The sequence below is a fragment of the Coenobita brevimanus genome, chromosome 93 (genome assembly GCF_032717465.1).
Source record: "Coenobita brevimanus isolate Jiangsu-jjx chromosome 93, ASM3271746v2, whole genome shotgun sequence".
In the NCBI taxonomy this organism is placed as follows: Eukaryota; Metazoa; Arthropoda; class Malacostraca; order Decapoda; family Coenobitidae; genus Coenobita; species Coenobita brevimanus.
In genome coordinates, this window is record NC_137046.1 from 23,094,540 (window position 1) to 23,111,367 (window position 16,828).

A 16,828-nucleotide genomic window follows, 5' to 3' on the forward strand; every position below is an offset into this window, starting at 1 on the left:
TGTTGGTCTGGTATGGAGCGCCGGTGACAGACGTCTACCTCCGATGATTCCGTGTGTGTGTGTGTGTGTGTGTGTGCGTCTATTCTCTAAATTCCCTTAGGACTTTCACTGCCCCATATTATATTGGGCAGTGAACGCCCTAAGGAAACAGTCTGTACTTCGTCTGTTTCACTGTCGGCCAAGGAAGATTCCTTCACGAGTGATGGTGGAGAAACGAACACTACAGATATTGTTGAACAGCTTCTCAGTGACACTGATGCAAACAGAAAAACTGCTGTTGCAGAGAAGGGTAGTGAGGTGGCTGAAACCCTTAGAATGTTTGGCAACACCTCACGCATCAATAAATATGAAGACATCTTCCAGTGGTGGCACTATCAGTAGGAAAGTCCCATTAAGAAACTAGCTAGAGTGGCAATTGCTCTACCTGTTACTCAGGCCAGTGTAGAGCGTACCTTTTCTGGGTTGCGCTATATCCTGAGTGATTTGAGGTTAGGGCTAAAAGATGATATTGTTGATGCTATCATGCTACCACGGTGCAACACATTGTAATATATGGAAATAAATGGCCATTTTTTCTTAATCTCTTTTACCTTTAAGACATATTTTAATTGTGACTGATTATTATTACTACTACTATTACTTCTACTACTACTACTACTACTACTAATACTAATACTAATAATGATAAAAATAATAATAATAATAATAATAATAAAATTACTTATTACTGATTGAAAAATAAATCCTTATAGGTACAAAACAAGTACGGACTTACGGGACGGTAATTTATCTTATGAGTAAGGTACGAAAATTTCTTTTGAGGTACGGTACGAAATTAAGGTACGGTATTTATATGCGGTACGAATTACGATAAATTTTACCGTACCGTACCGTACTACATGCCCTGCCTGAGAGTGATGCTGAAATGACTTAACTGTGCCTGATTTGACTAAAATTGATCTGAAGTAGCCCGAATATGCTAAACTGACCTGACTGAACTTGACTTGATGTACAGTTGCGAGCAGATGACTTGAGGGCACCTAGTCCACCAAGATGTTGGTGTTTTATCTGGCAACAGTGGTAGCTGTGCACTTGACCGAGATTCAGTCTGCTGTCCGCGCGAAACAAACCCAGTGATAATTTGTCAATGTGCTGTTGTAACTGGTCTCCAATCAATATCATGCAAGTAAACGTATTATACTGATAATGATTAACGTGTCATACACGTGGTAGATATATTTATAACAATAGTATTACAACACTGGCATCCGAATAGTGGTGCGTTCATTCATGTGAGACACACGGGTATCCCGAGCGTGCAGCTCCATCACCACCTTGGTTTGTGACGTAGGCACCACGTGACGTCACGTATGGGGGGTGGAGCTAGTTGACCCGTTCATGGTGATAAACATTTATAGTGAGTAATCGTTCGACTTTATCACTCGAATATTAAAGAAACATTGGTTTTCTTTGTCAAAACAAACCTATTACAACCTCTAATCTCATATACGTTAAATACCGCAGCCAACCACTTGCCCCCTCACCCCCCTCCTATCACACGTCGCACCTCGTCCCGCCCTTCCTCACCCACCTCCCTCCATATAACTCACCCCCCCCCTCCCCTTGTTCCGCCTACTGTGGTGTGAACCTTTAACTGTCGACGAAAGTGAGGTTAACGGTGAGGGATGACTGGCATGACGGTGTTTTTTGTGATAATAATGTTAGGTTGCGGGGAAGCCGATAACCCTATGGCATATCTCTTGAAAACTGGTAAAGGTTGTTTGGTTCACGGCAATAGTCGAACAAAATAAATCACTACCGACCCCCGTGTGTTTCACATGAATGAACGCACCACTGTTCGGATGCCAGTGTTGTAATACTATGGTTATAAATATATCTACCACGTGTATGACACGTTAATCATTATCAGTATAATACGTTTACTTGCATGATATTGATTGGAGACCAGTTACAACAGCACATTGACAAATTATCACTGGGTTTGTTTCACGCGGACAGCAGACTGAATCTCGGTCAAGTTCACAGCTACCACAGTTGCCAGATAAAACACCAACATCTTGGTGGACTAGGTGCCCTCAAGTCATCTGCTCGCAACTGTACCTGTTCTCTCATGAATGGAACTGACTGGAGCTGATCTGAATGAATAAAGCGACTGATGAGATCTGCAGTTCACTGAATGGATCTGAATTAAAAAAAAAAAAAAAAAAATTGGTTAAGCATGAAATGTTTTAATCAAATCTGAGGTGGACCTGATTTGACTTAAAATAGTCAAAATTAACCTGAATAAATCTGAACTGACTAGATCCGAATGGATGTCAAAGCAAATGAACTGACCTGAATGGGATAGAATTAATCCCAGAGGATCAAAATGTATATATGAAGGGCCTAAGTGAGTAGACCTGAAGTGCCCTGGAAATTAACCTCTGGATTACTTTGTTCCTAATCTGTGTCAAATGATACCAGTTGGAACAATACCCCTACAACTCTCTCATAACCAAGTTAGTGGCAGAAAAATTAAGTATGTAATATAATTCACATTAATAAACTGAAAGCGAGGGACAATTCAAAGAGTGCCTTCAAGCCAGAGAAGAGTCCTAACATGAAGGCCTTTCCACAACCGTGAATGGTTGTGGCAGAGGGCTCCAGGGAGTTGATTAAGGGTGGACGGTCCTTAGCTTGTGTAGGACTTATGATGGTGTCATGGGCACAATATTGCGGTGGAATCTTGATTTTCGCAAAGCTTGGAAATGACGATGACGACTAGATTGTATGGACTTTACACCCAGTACATGGGCCATATGCCGTCTGGAGGGCTCATCCGTGTTCCCCACAGACCCTGGTACTCTAGAAGACGACGAAGGGCCATATTTTCATTCGCCGGTGTCATATGCACGGAGTGACTTTATGCAGTAAGTTACCGTTCCCTTCTCTGTTTAGCCTTAATTAATCTACCCTAACCACGGGCACTAAATTAACCCATCTAACTTTGCTTACCCCAAGCCAGCTTTATCCAGCTCATCCTTACCTAACCTAATTCACCTAATCTATTCTAATCTTAGCCTAAGCTATTTAACTTCAGCTCATCCACTTGATTTAAAAGGTATGTAATGTCTAATAATCCCAACTTTTTCATACTATAGGAGTTATTTTATATCAGTCATTGCTTTAATATAGACAAAAGAACTAACAAGGTTTCTGTCTTGGCTATCCTTTATCAGTGGTATCCTGGGGGTAAGGAGGATCACATCCTTAAGTGAATTTCATTGAGGTGGAATAGATAAATATATGTAGCCTAGGTAATTTAAAATTTAAACTATAGTGAATTAAATGAAACTATCTATCTATCTATCTATTGCCAGACGCCTCAATCCCGTTTGGGGTGGCCACAAACAAATCGCCTCCAAGTCGCCCTGTCCCCCGCCATTTTACTGCCCTGCTCCCAACTCACACCCCCCTCTCTCATATACCTCTCCACCCCATCCCTCCATCTCATCCTCGGCCTCCCCCTCCCTCTTCCCCCCTCCACCTCACTCACATATACTCTCTTCGTCAGTCTTTCACCCTCCATCCTCTCCACATGGCCAATCCACCTCAGTGTGTTCCTCATAACGCTTCCTATCACATCCACATCAACACCACAACGCTTTTTATATTCTCATTCGTCAGCCTGTCTCTCCATGTGACTCCACAGGCTCCTCTTAAATAACTCATTTCCACTGCTCCCACTCTTGACTTGTGTCCTTCCAGCAACGTCCAAGCTTCACTTCCGTACGTTAGAGTTGGTATCACAATACTGTCATGTAGTAACTTTTTCACTTCCATGCTCACTTCCCTGTTTCTTATCACAGCTTTCAAAGAACCAGCAACCTTTCTTCCCTGCTGTACTCTTTCAAGCACTTCACCCTCCAAACCTCCATCCTTACTCATCACACTACCCAAGTACTTAAACGTACTCACATTATCCAATTCCACACCATCCAACCTCGCTGTACATTCACTGACTTCACCTCTCTCAAAGACCATCACTTTACTCTTCCCTACATTCACCTTTAGATTCCGTTTCTTACACACTCTCTCAAACTCATCCACCAAGCCTTGCAGCTCCCCTTCGTCTTCACTCAACAACACAGTATCATCTGCAAACAACAGTACAGGAAGTTTCCAAACACTATCCTCTCTCACCAGGGCCACTCCAACATCCACTACCCTACCTTGTACCTCTTTTATTACCCCATCCATGTACAGATTGAACAACCATGGAGACATGACACATCCCTGTTTCAAACCAACTTTCAAAGACAAAAATTCACTTAGTTCACCATCCACACGCACTGCAGCCTTCGCACCATCGTGCATACTCTTCACAGCATTCAACAACTTCCCATCTACTCCATATATTCTTAACACTTTCCACAATCCTTGTCTATCCACCCTGTCATATGCTTTCTCCAAATCCATGAAAGCCGCATACAACTTCTTTCCCTTCTCTAGAAACTTTTCCACTAAAGATCTAAGAATGAATATCTGATCTACACAACCTCTTCCCTTCCTAAAACCTCCCTGTTCTTCTCCAACTAATTTCTCTGTTCTTTCTCTAACTCTGTCAATAAGTATCCTACCATACACTTTTCGTATCATACTAGGAAGACAAATGCCCCTATGATTACCACACACTTCTTTTTCCCCTTTTCCTTTGTACAAGGGAATAATTATACCTGACTTCCAATCCTCCGGGACTCTACCTTCCTCCCAGGCCAATCTGCACATCTTCCACATCCATTCTACTACTATCTCTCCCCCATGCTTCAGCACTTCACCACACACTCCATCAATTCCCGGGGCTTTCCCCGATTTAACTTTCTTCATTGCTTCCACAACTTCTATCCTACTGATTTCTTCCTGTCTTCTCACCTCCCTCCTTCTCCCAGCCATTCCCCAGCCACTGGCATCAATAAATTTTCTCTTGCAATTGAATTAGAATCGATAATTTCTTTCTGGAATTGGACTGACCCCATATTTGGTACTCTCTTAACAAAAAGCTTATTTGCTTGTATTATATCTTGTTGGTCCCCAAGAGATGAAATTTTGCGCAGGAAGTGTATAGAGGCAACACGTAGGAAGGACTTTAATCCTTCCAGATCAACAGTTCTTTGTTCTCAACATTTTAAGAGGATTTTGACAGGACCACACCAAACTATGTTAAGGGAAGGTGTGATACTAAGTGTGTTTGCTGGTTTTCCATCATATTTACAGAAGACAACTAAACTGCCCAGGAAAAGCCCAGCCAAACGGGAGGTACAGTCGGGGGAAGTTCCGCATTACCCACCTCCCGAAGCACAGGTGTGAGACAGGTGAATGTGAAGAGGCAGCCAGACCTCATATGTCTGGTAACTGTGAGTGTGGAGGGGGAGGCGGGGGGTTGGGGGCAGAGAAGGGTTTAGTGATAGATTGGGAATTACGTGTAGGTCTGCAATGTATGACTTGGACGGTGTGTTTGAGTTACCGGTACTTTAGTAAGGATAGATGACAATATAATGCTAGCATTTTTTGAAAAAAGATTACGTAGATGTCTGTAGAGTTAATGTTGTCAGGAAAGTTATGGAAGTTTGCTGGGTCCGGCCAGAGGTTTGAATGCTTTCATTCCCTCTCACTTTAATATGAGACGTTTCCCCAGGAGATACTCATAACGATGTAACATATACCCGTAAAATGTGTTGACTCGAAAACAAAACCTCTATATTATGTATCTGTCTATCTCTGTAGATATCTATCTGTCAGTATGTAAATTCTAATAAATTTATTTATTTATCCTTTGTCATCTCACTATAAACATCCGCCTGCAAACATTTCTAGTGTTATGCTGGTAATTATTCATCTCGAACTTAACGTCTAAGGCAGTGTGTAATAATAATAATAATAATAATAATAATAATAATAACAATAATAATAACAATAATAAACAATCTATATGAGCGATTAACAGGTTTTTCGTTTTCCCTTAGACAGAAAGACAGAAGTCCTAATTATAAGATCGGTCTCTGTAACAATCATTCCTATCGAATATTACAAAACGAAGGAATATAAGCATATCTTTGACAGTAAACTGTAAACATGTACTGATACTCTCCAACCCCCCCCACCCCCAACCACCCTCCCTCCCACTCAGTTACCAGACATGTGGGTCTGGCTGCTGCTTCATGATTAAACGTCGACCACCAATGCTCCGAGCAATGGGTAATGCGGAACTTTCCCCGACTGTACCAGCAGCACAGTGTGTTAGACTGGATTCTGTTAACAACAGTAGAATTGCTAGTGTTGATACCAGTACTGGTACTTCAGAAGGCACTAGTGATTGTTCCTTTCCTATGGATAGACCTATAGATGAAGCCTTAAGCTCTCCTGTGGTGTCCTCTGTGTCCTGAAAAGGCTAAATTGAAGAGAAAGAGCTGAAAGTGAAGAAAAACTTGTAGCTTCCAAGAAATTAAAAACTTTAGTCAAAACGAAGACTCTTAAGGAAAAATGCAATAAATCGCCTCGAGAAACTGCAGTGTTTCAAATCAGTCCCTCTCCATCGCAGATGAAAACCTAAATAATTAAATACTACCAGCATTTGTGATTATTACTGGCCTACATGACTGCTTCATATTTATCTATAGTCTGATTCATATTTATCTATAGTCACTACTGTACAATATGATATCAAAACAACACGTTGTTAGCGTTTCTTATAAGGAATATTAATTATTGTAAAGGCTAAGGAAGAAGTTGGCAGCAGTCCACTCACTTGATGTAGTGCTGCCTACTTCTTCCTTAGCCTTTATCATTATTTTTCTGTGCCTGCCCTCCTCACTTCCTACATCTTCCATCTTTCCTGTCACTCCTTATTGCTTTTCTTTCCCCTACAGGTGGCTTTACATTGAGTGACTGTAAGAAAATGTTCTGGAAAGAGGTGAAAAGAGTAAGACAGGGTGGAAGTGAAGTTAGCAGGGTGAGCAGATGGAGAGAACACTTTAAGGAATTGTTGAACGTGGAGGATGGAAGTAATGCGAGTATAAGTGGCTGGGGAATGGCTGGAAGAAGGAGGGAGGTGACAAGACAGGAAGAAATCAGTAGGATAGAAGTTGTGGAAGCAATGAAGAAAGTTAAATCAGGGAAAGCCCCAGGAATTGATGGAGTGTGTGGTGAAATGCTGAAGCATGGGGGAGAGATAGTAGTAGAATGGATGTGGAAGATGTGCAGATTGGCCTGGGAGGAAGGTAGAGTCCCGGAGGATTGGAAGTCAGGTATAATTATTCCCTTGTACAAAGGAAAAGAGGAAAAAGAAGTGTGTGGTAATCATAGGGGCATTTGTCTTCTTAGTATGATAGGAAAAGTATATGGTAGGATACTTATTGACAGAGTTAGAGAAAGAACAGAGAAATTAGTTGGAGAAGAATAGGGAGGTTTTAGGAAGGGAAGAGGTTGTGTAGATCAGATATTCATTCTCAGATATTTAGTGGAAAAGTTTCTAGAGAAGGGAAAGAAGTTGTATGCGGCTTTCATGGATTTGGAGAAAGCATATGACAGGGTGGATAGACTAGGATTGTGGAAAGTGTTAAGAATATATGGAATAGATGGGAAGTTGTTGAATGCTGTGAAGAGTATGTACGATGGTGCGAAGGCTGCAGTGCGTGTGGATGGTGAACTAAGTGAATTTTTCTCTTTGAAAGTTGGGTTGAAACAGGGATGTGTCATGTCTCCATGGTTGTTCAATCTGTACATGGATGGGGTAATAAAAGAGGTACAAGGTAGGGTAGTGGATGTTGAAGTGGCCCTGGTGAGAGAGGATAGTGTTTGGAAACTCCCTGTACTGTTGTTTGCAGATGATACCGTGTTGTTGAGTGAAGACGAAGGGGAGCTGCAAGGCTTGGTGGATGAGTTTGAGAGAGTGTGTAAGAAACGGAATCTAAAGGTGAATGTAGGGAAGAGTAAAGTGATGGTCTTTGAGAGAGGTGAAGTCAGTGAGTGTACAGCGAGGTTGGATGGTGAGGAATTGGAAAATGTGAGTACGTTTAAGTAAGGATGGAGGTTTGGAGGGTGAAGTGCTTGAAAGGGTACAGCAGGGAAGAAAGGTTGCTGGTTCTTTGAAAGCAGTGATAAGAAACAAGGAAGTGAGCATGGAAGTGAAAAAGTTACTACATGACAGTATTGTGATACCAACTCTAACGTACGGAAGTGAAGCTTGGACGTTGTTGGAAGGACACAAGTCAAGAGTGAGAGCCTTGGAAATGAGTTATTTAAGAGGAGCCTGTGGAGTCACATGGAGAGACAGGCTGACGAATGAGGATATAAAGGAGCGTTGTGGTGTTGATGTGGATGTGATAAGAAGCGTTATGAGGAACACACTGAGGTGGTTTGGCCATGTGGAGAGGATGGAGGGTGAAAGACTGACGAAGAGAGTATATGTGAGTGAGGTGGAGGGGGAAAGAGGGAGGGGGAGGCCGAGGATGAGATGGAGAGATGGGGTGGAGAGGTATATGAGAGAGGGGGATGTGAGTTGGGAGCAGGGGAATGAAATGGCGGGGGACAGGGCGACTTGGAGGCGATTTGTTTGTGGCCACCCCAAACGGGATTGAGGCGTCTGGCAATAGATAGATAGATAGACAAGCCGAATGGTTACCTGTAAGCCAAGAAACCATTTACAACGCTGGGTGGTAACCATATAACCAAACCATACGTGCTCCCTACGTGTCAGCAAGTGGGTTGGTGGAGGGTTAGTGCCCCTCCCCATAAAACAAATAAAAGTCAAATGGCCACCCCTTATGGGATTATGGCGCTGGCAACAGATAGATACAGTAGATAGATGTGTGGAGTGAACAAATCAAGAACTTTACATTTTCTAAGTATAGTATGGTGCCTAGTGGGTTTTTCAGGGATCTATATCATTGACAAGGAATGTCATATCATATTTCTCCAAGTCTGTGTGTGTGTTGAATACCAGAAAGCAATTAAATGTAATAAATCGCTTTGCTGAACTGCAATGTTTTGAATCAATCTCCACCCCCCTCGCGGGCCGCTAAGACCCGCCCACCGGCCTCACTCGCTCGGGTAGAGGAAGACCGACATGCTTTGGATGACATCTTTAACTTTTTTGTTGATTTGTTTTTTTTTTTTGTTTTTTTTAATTGGTGTTATCTTTCTACCGCCTGGCTCATATCCATGTGTTCAAAAAGTACTGCTGGAAATACGTTATTCTCGTTTCTTATTTGGTCGTCGTAACCTTCCAGTGTATTGTTGCTTTGCTTCCTTGCTCAATATTTCAGTGATGTTGTTTTCATGCTTGTTATATATTTGACCCTAACATTTTGCTAGTTCTTCTCGTATTTCTGCCTCTTGTAGCTGTACTCCATAATTATTGTATAGGAGTATTTTTTGTTTTCTTTGTTTCCCTATTAGTTTAATAATGTTTTCCTAGAGTGTTTTATTCTTGCTATCTTTAATATCTACGGTTAGCTTCATGTTTGTACATTTCCACTTTTATTAGTATTTCTGGTAGATTACTAGTGGAGAAGGGAGAAAAAGTGAGCAGATGGAGAGAACACTTTAAGGAATTGTTGAACATAGGGGATGGAAGTGATACGAGTATAAGTGGCTGGGGAATGGCTGGGAGAAGGAGGGAGGTGAGAAGACAAGAAGAAATCAGTAGGATAGAAGTTGTGGAAGCAATGAAGAAAGTTAAATTGGGGAAAGCCCCAGGAATTGATGGAGTGTGTGGTGAAATGTTGAAGCATGGGGGAGAGATAGTAGTAGAATGGATGTGGAAAATGTGCAGGTTGGCCTGGGAGGAAGGTAGAGTTCCGGAGGATTGGAAGTCAGGTATAATTATTCCCTTGTACAAAGGAAAAGGGGAAAAAGAAGTGTGTGGTAATATAGGGGCATTTGTCTTCTTAGTATAATAGGAAAAGTGTATGGTAGGAAACTTATTGACAGAGTTAGGGAAATAATAGAGGAATTAGTTGGAGAAGAACAGGGAGGCTTTAGGAAGGGAAGCGGTTGTGTGGTTCAGATATTCATTCTTAGATCTTTAGTGAAAAAGTTTCTAGAGAAGAGAAAGAACTTGTATGTGGCTTTCATGGATTTGGAGAAAGCATATGACAGGATGGATAGACAAGGATTGTGGAAAGTATTAAGAATATATAGAGTAGATGGGAAGTTGTTGAATGTTGTGAAGGTATGTATGATGGTGCTAAGGCTGCACTGCGTGTGGATGGTGAACTGAGTGAATTTTTCTCTTTGAAGGTTGGGTTGAAACAGGGATGTGTCATGTCTCCATGGTGATTCAATCTGTACATGGATGGGATAATAACAGAAGTACAAGGTAGGGTAGTGGATGTTGGAGTGGCCCTGGTGAGAGAGGGTAGTGTTTGGAAACTCCCTGTACTGTTGTTTGCAGATGATACTGTGTTGTTGAGTGAAGACGAAGGGGAGCTGCAAGGCTTGGTGGATGAGTTTGGGAGAGTGTATAAGAAACGGAATCTAAAGGTGAATGTAGGGAAGAGTAAAATGATGGTCTTTGAGAGAGGTGAAGTCAGTGAATGTACAGCGAGGTTGGATGGTGAGGAATTGGAAAATGTGAATACGTTTAAGTACTTGGGTAGTGTGCTGAGTATGGATGGAGGTTTGGAGGGTGAAGTGCTTGAAAGCGTACAGCAGGGAAGAAAGGTTACTGGTTCCTTGAAAGCAGTGATAAGAAACAGGGAAGTAAGCATGGAAGTGAAAAAGTTACTACATGACAGTATTGTGATACCAACTCTAACGTATGGAAGTGAAGCTTGGACGTTGTTGGAGGGGCACAAGTCAAGAGTGAGAGCAGTGGAAATGAGTTATTTAAGAGAAGCCTGTGGAGTCACATGAAGAGACAGGCTGACAAATGAGGATATAAAGGAACGTTGTGGTTCTTACCTAACTGTATCTTTACAGGAATGAGTCAAGCTCGTACTGTCCCGTGTCTTAAACCATATTTATCGTAAATATCCTTAAATTTGTGAATTGTTTTGGCACACACTATTTCATTCGGTAGTGCATTCCATTGATCAATTGCCCTGTTTGGGAAACTGAATTTCCTTAAGTCTTTATCACCTCTTGCTGATGCTTCTCTGTATGTTAAGTAATCATTTATGTCTATTTTCTCCTTCCCTGATATGCACTTATATAGCATTATCATGTCACCTCTTTTCCTTCTCTCCTGTAGTGTTGGTAGATTCAGTTTATTTAGTCTTTCTTCATAGCTTAGGTCCCTTTAGCTTGGTATCCATCTTGTAGCGGCCCTTTGAACTTTTTCTGTCTTATCTATGTGTTTTTTGAGATGAGGACTCCAGATTACTAATGCATATTCCAGGGTTGGTCTAATGAATGATGTTATCATCCTTCTTAGTATGTCTTCATTTATGTATGTGAATGCTATTCTCATATTTGCAAGCAGTGTATACATGTTCCGTACCTTCTCGCTGATGTGGTCAGCCGGAGATAGTTTGTTATTGATAATCACACCTAGGGCCTTCTCTCTTTCTGATGACTGTAGGGTTTTATTTCCTAACTTATAATCCCAATCAGGTCTTTTTCCACTTTTATCAAACTTGATTACATGACACTTGTCCACATTGAATTCCATTTGCCATGTATTACTCCATTCATGAAGTTTATTTAATTTTTCTTGTAGCTCCCTACAAGAGTCTGTGTTAGTAATTCTCCTTTATATTTTTGCATCATCTGCAAACATATTCAGATAGCTCTCATTTCCAGTGTTACTGTTTATATCATTTATATACACTAAAAACATGATTGGTGCCAGCACTGAACCCTGTGGTACTCCACTAGTCACTTCTTTCCATGATGAGTAGTTTGCTCTTAGTATTGTTCTCATTTCTCTTTTTATGAGAAAATCTTCCATCCAACAAAACAGTTTGCCTCGAATTCCTCCTTGATGGTACAGTTTCCATAAAAGTCTTTGGTGTGGTACTGTGTCAAATGCTTTCTTGATATCTAAATAGATACTGTCCACCCATCCTTTTCTTTCCTGTACTGTGTTTGTTACCCTGTCATAGTAGCCCAACAGATTAGTAACACATGATTTTCCTTTTCTGAAACCAAACTGTCTTTCTGTTATCATACTGTGTTCTTCTAGATGATTTATCCAAGCTTTTCTTATAAGCTTTTCTAATACCTTGCTTACAACACTGGTCAGTGATACTGGTCGGTAGTTGAGTGGATTTTGTCTATTTCCTTTCTTGTATAAGGGGACAATATTTGCTTTCTTCCAAATATCAGGTAGTTTACCTTGACTTAATGATTTCTTGAAAATTAAAAATAATGGTTTACTTAACTCCTTTGCACATTCTCGTAATACCCAACATGAAATTTCATCAGGACCACTTGCTTTTCCTCTGTCTAATTTACTTAACTCCTCCTGTATTACTTTTTCTGCTATTTGTATATCTGGTAGTATGTGTGGACATGCATGTTCCACGTAGTCCCTTTCAAAAATTTTTTCTTCTGTAAAAACTAATTGGAAATTCTTATTTAGTGCTTCATAAATATCTTTCTCTTGCGTTTATGTGATTCCTTCGTCCGTAATGGATTGTATTATATCTTTTACTTTGATTTTGCTTCTGATGTAGCTGTAAAACAGCTTTGGTTGATCACTACTTTTATTTATATATCCTCCTCAAACTGTTTTTGGGCTTCCCTCCTTATTCTTGTATAATCGTTTCTTGCCTGTTTGTAATTATTATACGCCCTTTCACTATTGTGTCTTCTGTATCTATTCCACAACAAATCTCTTGTTTTGATTTTTTACATTCTGTATTGAACCATTTCTGTATTTTCTTATCGTTTCTTTGTGCCGTGGGATGTACTTCTGGACTCCTATTTCATAAAATTCACAGAATTTTTTATATACAGCATTTAAATCTTGTCCTCTAAGCTCATTTTCCCAATCAACTTCTAAGAAATACTTCTTTAGGTCTTGATAATTTCCCTTTTTATAGTTTAGGCTCTTTTTGTAACTTTCATTGCTGTTAACTATGTCATATGCTATCCTGAAGTTGTAATTTAGTACTGCAGGATCGCTTTTGCTGAGTGGAGGGTGATATATTAAACTGTCAATATCATTTTCTTGCCTAGTAAATATTAGATCTAGCACTGAAGGTACATCGAGTCCTCTTTTTCTGGTGCTTTCCCTCACATGTTGCGTTAGGAAAAACTCTTGCACGAGATCCAGGAGCTTTTGGTCCCAACAGCTTTCTTGGCTAATTATATCTAGAGTATTCCAATTTATATTTGTATTAAAATCTCCGGTTGGTATAATTCTTTCCGATTTCTCTTCCATTTTATGTAGTAATGATCTTAAACTCTGAATTGTACTCTCTGCCAGGTCCTCATATTCGTCTCTTTCCCATGTGTTTGATCTGGGTGGCATATACAAATTGGCTACAATTACTTTACCTTCAGATGTGTTGATCTCTACTGCAATCAGTTCTACTTGTGATGGTATATCTAGTTTTATTTCATTGACTTAGATTTTTCTTAGTTAATATTATAATTCCTCCTCCTTTTTTTAAATTTCTGTCTCTTCTCCATATATTGTATTCCTCTAAGTTTAGTATGTCATTGGATATCCTTGGTGTTAATTTTGTTTCAGTTAGGCATATTATTTGTGGTTCATTTTCTCTGACATAATCATTCATCTCTAGTAATTTAGATACCATTCCATCCACATTTGAGTACATCAACTTTATCATCTTGTTTATATACTTGTCATGACATGGTTTTACTACCTTCCTCTTTTTTATTCCATCCTGTTTATGTACCTCTTTCGTACCTGCAATCCTATTACTTTGTAAAAAAATTTCTTCTTCTCCTCTTCTGATCTTCCCTCATTTTTTGTTTTTGCTTCCTCCCTCTTCTCTATCAGTAATTCCAGTTCCTCTTGTGTTAGGCATCTTTTTATCCATACATTTTTGAACTCCTCTTTTTCCATAAGATCTTTGCATTTTTTAGTATCTCCTCCAGTGTTTACACTCTGGAAAGTCACCTTTAGAGGTCTTGTCTTCCTTTTCTCGTATTTCCCTAACCTTTTGTGTTCCTCTATGTCTTTACTACAGATTTCCTCTGATACTTCTTTCAGTAAGCTCATTACATTTGCCATCTCCTTTTTGTCTCTTGTGATCTTGTTTTTTACTTCTTCCTCTTCTATACCAGTGATTACTATAGATTTGTTTATATCTACTGAATCTCTGACTAACTTTGGATTGTTTTGGATTATTCTTTTCACTTCCTGTTTAATGCTTTTTTCCTCCACCCTTGTTTCTAAGTCTTTCTTTACTTTCACCATTTCAGCACACGTGGTTTCCACATCATTTTTGTAGCTTTGCACAGCTTCATTCACCTGTGTTATCTTCTCCTCAGTGTCACTGCTTTGGTCTATCAGACTGCTTACTTGCCTAATTGTCTGTATCATTTTTGAACTCTTCCATAACACTCTCGTGATTGACTACTGTACTTGCCATTTCACTCATTTTCTTCCTAAGTGTACTCAGTTCCACTGTTAGTTCACTGATGGTTGTGTCTTTCTTGTTGGCCTCCCATCCTGGTTTTTCTATTTCTTCCTTTTGCAAGTGCATCTGCTTCTTTATTTCATCAATTTCATTTTTGAAAGCCATTTCTAGTTTGTGTACACGTTCAACCAGTCTATTGTGGGTCTCCACTTCAACCAGTTCTTGGTAGAAATCATCATCTTGCTTTCTACCTTTATCCCTTTTCTTTTCCAAATTTGCTTTACTGGTATAACTTTAGAAGTAACCAACGTTACCAATTTTCATTATATTACGTCCCAGAACTATTCTAACTAAGACTTACCTTTTAAGCCTAGTTTGAGTTGGGGGAGCAAATTTTGTAGGGGTAGTCATATAGTGGCTTAGGTTAGGCTGTCGCTCAGTAGCGGATGAATGTTGCGCCATATTGGCTGGTGCAGGCGTGTACATTCAGTCTATGTCAGGCCCTAAATTAGGCCTAGGTTAGGTTAGGTTAGGTTAGGTTAGGTTAGTTTGGGTTAGTTTAATGCAAAATATTGTGTTTTTAATTAATCTTGATCTTGATTTTGGGGGATAAACCCACTTTTGGAAATCTTACTCAAAATTCCAAAAGGGGGATTTTCCCCCCAAAATGAGGGTCAAAACTAATTAAAGCACAGTATTTTGCACTGGAAACCATAAAAATAATAATAAAAGGAAACGTTGGTTACTTCTAAAAATTTACCGCTTTACTAAAGTATGTGTCCATTTTTGCAATACTAAAAGCACAGAGTACATGTACTTACATACCCCGTGCAGCTGTAGTCTAAACAAATCTCAGCTGACTGGGCGCATTCTTTCGCCTCTTGGTTCTCTTTTCTGTTTGAACAAGTCTTGTTTAAACTTATTATTTTTTTTTCTTTTAATAATGAAAAATCTGTTAGTCTAACCTGGTACAGAGCTTGACTCATATAAAGATACTAATTTAGGTAATGCCACTGGCCGTGCTGGTTCAGAGCGCCGACGTCGCACGTCTGCTATCTGTGACTCCCACTGTGTGTGGATGTGGATGTGATAGGAAGCGTTAGGAGGAATACACTGAAGTGGTTTGGCCATGTGGAGAGGATGGAGGGTGAAAGACTGACGAAGAGAGTGTATGTGAGTGAGATGGAGAGGGGGAGAGGGAGGGGGAGGCCGAGGATGATATGGAGGGATGAGGTGGAGAGGTATATGAGAGAGGAGGGTGTGAGTTGGGTGCAGGGCAGTGAAATGATGGGGGACAGGGGGACGTGGAGGCGATTTGTTTGTGGCCACCCCGAACGGGATTGGGGCGTCTGGCAATAGATAGAGAGATAGTGTCTTTTTTTGGTTTTGATACAGTATCTCATATGAATTTCTTTCATCTTCTGTTTTGGCATTTCTCCTCCTCCTATTGAATTCTTTTCTTTTCTTTATTGCTTTTCACATAGTCTTATTCATCCATGGTTTCTCAATTACCACTATTTCTCCTTCCTTAATTTCCTCTTTCCTGGATTTTCTTTTGAGTACCCTGCCTGCTGCTGCTTTCATTGTTGTCACTGATTGAGTCATATTCATAATGTCTTTTCTGTTAATTTCATTTTCCACCTCCCTTGGTCAGTTGTGTAATAGATGTTTTTTCTCCATTCTCCTTTTCAAAAGTTAGGTGTGTTGTACTTTGGTCAAGTTGTAGGTGGATCTGTATTAATTTCTGGGGTGTAATATCAATTTCTTCTTGCATTTCGTCTATCCTCATGCTTTGGAACCGTTTGTACATTTCCTTGTTGATCATCACATTATCAAACCAGTCTGGTTTCCCTTGCTCCATGTGTACATTCCTGTACCCCTGTTATCACAGTCCAGTACTATCAAGCTGTGACATAATAACAATAATAAACAGGATAACATTACTTATTGCATATGAGATTAAACAGGTAATAACAGCATTCACTCCTATATTACCACATAAATATAGGGATCTAATGCTAAGATACGCGAAGTCGACCTAAAAACATCCAACATAATACACCGGATCTCCTTCCACCATCCCAGAGTGGAGTTTCAGCGACGTCCGGCAGACTTGCCAAGCTGAGGTAATGATCACCGGTCTTCCCTCCTCCCCTACCCCGGAGGCTTCTGCCAAGGGCAGTGTCCCTGGCTCGGCCTGCCCCTCCAGAGGCCGTTCAAGACGTCCCTCACATTCCACCCACACCACTAGGGGTGGAGATTGCTCCCCTACA